This window comes from Pseudonaja textilis, chromosome Z (assembly GCF_049901715.1).
Source record: "Pseudonaja textilis isolate UNSWEBS1 chromosome Z, rPseTex1.2, whole genome shotgun sequence".
Taxonomy (NCBI): domain Eukaryota; kingdom Metazoa; phylum Chordata; class Lepidosauria; order Squamata; family Elapidae; genus Pseudonaja; species Pseudonaja textilis.
Window position 1 is genome coordinate 5,808,678 of NC_142008.1, and position 6,749 is coordinate 5,815,426.

Below are 6,749 nucleotides of genomic sequence, written 5' to 3' on the forward strand. Positions count from 1 at the left end.
AGATTGTTGGAGATGGAGTTTCCATTCCTGAAACAGCTGACCTCAGCCCAGTCAGGCAAGGTCACATTGCTAAACCCACCACCACAATTCCCTAAAGAAAACAGGGCCCATCTTGGCCTGTTTTCATTGTTTTCAAGGGAAAAGCAACATCCCAAAACACCACTTTTTTTTTAACCAGCACAACTGCAAGAGCCCCCTCAATCCAAATATGTACAGACCTGCCTTAGACGAAGCAAGGAAATAGAAAGAATTGGGGGTAAAGGGACTTTCACACCCTTGCCTGTTTTATTATTTTTAATTGATGTGTTTTAGTCTTGGCTTGGAGGAAAATACTTGACTGCCCACCAGCAATATCTAAACAGGAAAGCTGAGGGGTTTTCCCCCCGCTCATTTCCCCCTCCCCAGCATTCCCTCAGCGGCACTTTCATTATTGGCAAGATCAAAGAAAGATCACCCATTCAACTGGTTGAAAAGAACCCTCAAAAGGTTCGTATTTCACCCATTTTGTACATGAACCGTCAGAAGCCCATTAATTTATTTTAAGGGGAAAAAAATTAAAATAAGATCCAATGATCAAAGGAAGATTTTGAAATAGAGGAGGGGGTCGAAAGAGTCTTTATGGACGTTAAAAGGTGTTGCAACACTCTACGCATTATTCCTCTATTACACAGAACCCACTCTTAATAACTAATTATCTATTGATTACCATATATATTGCCCTGTGTGCTGCTTGCATGAATAGCTCATCTCAAACTTTGCAACCTGCAAAAATATTTGAATTAGAGGAGGAGCAGTCAGGTTTCCCACGCTTCTTAAGAGCCCCCCCAAATATGGAAAGGATAGAGGAGCTGTTTTGTTGGCTCAGAACCCCACAGAAAGTGGGAATGTTTGGCTGGAGGGGGGGAGAAATACTCTAGTATTGGACAATTAGACAGAAGGACAATGTTTGTTTCTAGATGAATGAGACAAACCTCAGAATTTAGATTTCCTACCAATAGAAAATAACATTTGTGGGTTTTATTATTGTTGCCGGTTTGGGACGGGAGGGTTAATTGGGGTTTATTTATTCATTTATTATCTAAATGTAAATAAAATGCAGGTTTTATTTCTGCACAAGCTGCCAAGAAGCGCCATGAGAATGTTGGGTGGCCCTATAAATTTACAAAAAATAAAACAACCATACCCCTGCCTCGCTTTTTGACTCGTCTAAGGTTTCCAGCTGTGTGTATGCTGCAAAAAATCTAGTCAACACTAGAGGGAAGCCAAAGGATGCAGAAAAGGCATCTCTTTACTGCCACCTAGTGTCGGCCTGTGTTTTTTTTTTTTTTTGCAGCCCCGAGATATAAGTAGCCCTGAATTTCCTCCCTTCTCCATTTTTCTGGCCATCCGGGTGTGCCTAACAAATTGCAGTTATTATGTTCAAACCTTCATTATGAAAAAGAGGGGAGGCAGAGCACCCAAAGTCACGGGGAAGCTTTGAAGTTATCTAAGGAACCAATGGAAGACAGTCTTCCTCCCTCCTTCCCACGCTACCTCCATACATTCACTCGCAGAGGCAGCTGTCTGTTTGGCAAGCAGCCAGCTGGAGAGTTAAAGGGTTTTCCTTTTCTCCCACTTAAACTCGCTCAAAAAACTTCTTTCTCCGTACACAATGCTATTTATAGCTGCTGGCAAGGAACCAGCTTCAGTTCAACCACAAAACCACAGGTTTAACTCACGCAAAAAAAAACAACCCCCAAACTTATTATTACCGGCCGGCAGCGCAGAGCATAAAGGATGCTTCCTTGGGAATCCGGCAGCCTCATCGTCCACCAAGAGGGGAGGAAGAAGTGAGAGGCCAACAAAGATTTGGGCAAGGAATTTAAAGTCCCACCTGCCTTAAAGTGGGCATGGTTGAGAAACACATTTTATATTCCTGGAGTGGAATTCCTGGCCCAAGAGAACCTTGGCCCAAGTTTGCTGAACTTTTAGTGACTATGACTATGCATATGGAGCAAAGAAAAGTCACTTTATGACACTACTAAGCCCCCCGCCAAAAAAATACAGGAAGAAGTCATGCAGGACACATGGCTTTATCAGTGGTGCCCCTCTTGTATGACAGAATTACATAATTTCTGTTTTACACAATGTTCCAACGTGCAACTTGCTTGCCATACTCTCCTAAAACATTTAACTAGGTTTATACTAAGCTGAGATTGGTTTGTTTGCTTTTAACTTGCATTGCATTGTGGCATGTACATGGGTAATCCTCGACTTGCCACCACTCACTTAACAATTGTGTGAAGTTATGCTTTGTCTGAAAGTGGGGACTTAGGACCTCGAAGTTCCAATGGTCACTCCCCATTCCTATGGTCAAAACACCCTCAGGTGTTCAGCAATATGGCCGCATGTCCAGCCATTGCATCCTGAGGTCACGTGACCATGCTTTATGACAGTTTCCCAAAAAAAACCCGCCACTTACTTCCAATTTTTGGCAAAACTGTGCCATAGTGAACAAGGAATACACTTAACAATGGCTACAAAAAAGTTATTAAATTGCCCTGAGACCAACTTGTTTTATCACCATTATGGCTTATGGCCATAATGGGAAGGCTTCATTATGGACCTAACTCAAGGACTATCTGTACCATGATTTATTATTCAGCTTGCACTTTCAACGAACCACTGTTTAAATTGTGGTACACAAAGCCTGGCTCTCTAATGAATCTTAAACGTGCTCCTTTGTAATTCATACTAAACTGTTTCTCCTCTATTCCCTAGAAGAATCGTGCAGAATAAGCAGAATTTACTTCTCGTGATTTATAAAGGCCGCAAGATGTTGCTTTATTTAGCTTAAAAGGTTGGCCTTCCCTGCGTTATTCAGAAATTCTGACCATAACTTGTAAGGTTGCTTATTCAACACAGAAAGGGTCTGTTTGGTAATTCAGGCTCCCTCTGCATATTTTCTACAAGGAGTAAAGCCCTCCAAAGGTGATGGTGCATACGAGCTGTTTCCTATTGTGCATTGTAATTATTTGTTATAATAGGGAATAAAGGCTTAATTAGCTTCCAAGCTGCAGATATGATTTAATTAGCTCTTGCGCTGTATGCACAAGCACCTGTCTAGGTAAAACCAGAGCCTGCTTATTCCCTTCTAAGAACGACTAGATGGGCAGCTTGCAATGGTTTGGTTGATGTTTATGCCACCTTTATTATTTTTATAAATAACTCAAGACCATGTTTAAGGTGGGATTTGAATTCACAGTCTCCTGGTGGATTGGCCCAAAGTCACCCAGCCCGCTTTGATGCCTAAGGTAGCACTAGAATTCAGGGTTTTCCAGGTTTCTAGCCTGGGGCCTTTACACCAAACTGACTGCGTAATTAAAGAGAAAGAGCTAAACAAAAGAAATTATGAAGAAACAAACCCCCCAAATATGCTTATTAGAGCATAGCGCACTGTGCTTGGAAGCAGAAAGTAGCCTGAAATGTTTTAAGGAAGAGGAACAAGGATTTATAGTCTTCGACTGACTGCTCAAAGACTGTTTAGATTTATGCATCCTCTAAGAGAACATAAGTGATAAGAAGTAGCGTTAATTCCTTTTTAAAATAAGATCTGGCTTCCTTCTGAGATAAAGGTAAGCAAGTGATTCATTGCTGATAGCTGTGGAAGGAAAGGAAGGAGGGCTGCAGAATTTAACACAACATCTAGAAGATGACCTCTCTGTCTCTCCTTGTTGGGTGGCAGTATTTAAATTAAAAGTCTTATTTTTAGAACTGCGGAGCACCTGCAAGGTGTAGCCAGAAGGAACAAAACTTAAAAGCCCCATGAAGGCTTCCCAGCTCTTATTGACAGAAACGTTTCCATACCTGTTCTCAATTAATGCACTTCCGATGCATATAAACCAACTCAAGACTATCAACAGCAAGTTGGCGGATTTGAAGCGGCCAATGATGGATAATGCATAGGAAGGCCACAAATCGACTTGGGACTAACTGTAACCTGAAGCCTCCCTTTGAGTCCTTCCCAATGCAGCTTCTCTATAAGAGAGTGGTTCTCAAATTTTGAGATCCTTTGAATTCCTAGAATAATTGAGAATTCCTGTTCTGTGTAGACAGGTTTGCAGGTTTTGCTTAGTCTGTCTTTATTCCCAAAATGGCCTTCCCTGTGTTTTTTTTTTTTTTTTTCTGGAGACAGCAAGTAGGACAACAAGCCTTGTTGAAGCCTAAATGTTCTTGCTGCTACTTCTTGAAATGACACCCAGGATCAGCATCAAGATCCAGAAAGATCCTCCTGTGAAAAAGATACCCTTGGAAGGGTAAGAAACAAGATTGGAACAGGACACTAGAAAGATCTGGTCGGCTCCAAGGCTACCAACCTCTGACACCAATCCAGTTTTACACTTCACCCCTGACTTTCAGGCTGGTTCTGGATCCCTGCAGGAGATCTAGCCAATCTAAACATTGAAGAGACCTTGGGTGACTTACAGGAAGGTGGTAGGTATCACCCAGTGGATTTATCGTTTTATGGGATCAGCATACCACAACGTTTGAGGTCCACTGACTTTTGGAGATGCTGCATTGGAGGGAACTAATTGGGGTGGGTAGATCACTCTGTCTATCCCGAGGAGACCTACAGGACACATCTAGATGTTTGAGTTGGTCTACTGGTTCAGCTTATGAACAGTATCTATCAATAATTAGCTGTTGCACATCTGCCATATTTGGAGGTGAACTGCAGTTGAAAGTAGGAAAAGCCATCATTAAAGTGAATCCAGCTCCTTCCATTAACTTTACTTGTTGGGTGGGAAAGTTGCAAATGGTGACCATGTGACCTCCCCAGGGACATGACAGCTGTCAAAAATACACATCAGTTGCCCAGCTTTGGATCAGGTGATCATGGGGATGCTACAACAGTCATTAAGCACAAGAACAGGTTGTAAATCACATTTTCCCCAGTGTGTTTGTAACTTTGAATAGTCGCTAAATGAATGTTTGCAAGTAAAGGACTACCTGTATCCTTTTTGCCATTGTTTAAAGGGTACATCACCTGGTCAGAACAGGTATTATCTGATAAAAAACACACATCCTTTAGGTGAGATATTCATTTTTATCACAGTAGTTCTCCCCAACAGCGGCAGTTTTAATTCCTCCCATCTCTTAACATGTCCTTCTTTAATTTCATCCCATCTCTTTTAACATAATTAATTCATGGCCTCCTGGGTTTTTGGTCTAGCACCTTAACTACTGAGTAAACTGGTTCTGTAATGGTTCTTGCTTGTTTCCCCCAGATTATCCCCGATACTTTATACCAGTGTTTTTCTAACCTGGAAACTTTTTAAGAGGCTGGATTTCAACTCTCTGAATTCCTCAGCCAACTTGGCTAACTGTGGAATTCTGGGGGTTGAAGCCACGTATCTTCCAAGTTGCCAGGTTTGAAAACCACTGCTCTACACCCACATGCGAGGCTCTTATACCTGTTTATTTGCATATAACAACATCCCATCCAAGGTAGAGCTTTTTCAAAATTAAGAGTCAATTTTACTTACTGCAGGATTAGAGAAACGATTACTTTTGGGAAGCAAAACAAAAACAAAAAACACAGAATTTAAAAGAAGATCCCCTAAATTTTACCATACTTCCTCCAAATATTTTCAGTGCCTACCTCTGTTCCTCTGCCCCCCCCCCACACACCCAAATCGAATACAGTAACCAAATGTTTGCAGACCAAATTCCCACCTTCAAACCAAAGAGCCGGTGAAACCATTAACCCCGTTAAAACGAAAACAAAAAAGTTACCAACTGCTTACCATTTTATTCTATTTAAAAAAAAAAAAAAAAAAGCATGGGAGGCAGTTTTCGTTAAATGACAACTTTTGGAAAATGCGCCAAATTCTCCTCCCCTCCCCCGAGGAAAGGAGCAAGTTTTAAGAAACGGACGTTGTTAGAAGAGTTTGCTAACTTTCCCTCGACTGACAAGTCGGGTTGTTTTCATTTCGGCAGGCTGAGCAGCCACCAGCAGGAGAGAACACACAAAAGAAGGTTCTTATAAGCCCCTTTCATGGGATGGTTCTATTGACATGGTAGCTCTGAAAACTCCCAAGCCAATTTGAAATTTAAATAACATTCTTCTGTTACTATGCACAATTGCACACGCGCACACACACACACACACACATACCCCTCAGCTATTTTTGCTGTACAACTTTCTCCCCCCCTCCACCCCCCCCGCCCCCAATTCCCCTCCACACACAACTGCCTTCCTCAAAAGGAGGCAGCAGGACTGAATGGGTCACAGGGCAATGGATAGCTAGCAGCAAAGAACCGCCGTGCAATACAAATGCATATTATCCTGCGTTGGAGCACCAGGTGTTTAGCTATGTTTCCCACACACCCTTTTTGTTCCTTTCACAAAGAGAGCTAGACACACTAGCAGTTGGTTTGCAAGCTGCCCGCTACCCCCCTCCCCCCCACAGCCCAATGTGCACCCTCTTTAAAAATCTGCAGGCACCTTTTAAAAAAAACCCAAACAATCCCAAATCTCCCTTTCTTAAGTGACGTGTTTGTATGTTTGTGTGTGTGTGTGTGTGAGAGAGAGATAAATCTAAGAACGGTCGATATCATTTCTCACCGCTGTGCAAATGCAACTTTGCAAACACGGGAAGCTACAGGGTAAAACCCCAGAGGGCATCTGGTGATAAGCGAAAATGCAGAGGAATTCTTACTAGGAGTAAATCTATGCAGAAGGGATAGGTCTTTAGTGGGGTTTTTTT

The 6,749-nt window shown here is 42.2% G+C and overlaps 1 protein-coding gene across 11 annotated transcripts in view; it reads right to left on the reverse strand.

Moving 5' to 3' along the window:
- Positions 1-6,749, reverse strand: part of ACVR2B (activin A receptor type 2B) — a 66,651-nt gene that overhangs the window by 31,941 nt on the left and 27,961 nt on the right. The gene's annotated exons all lie outside the window — the stretch shown is intronic.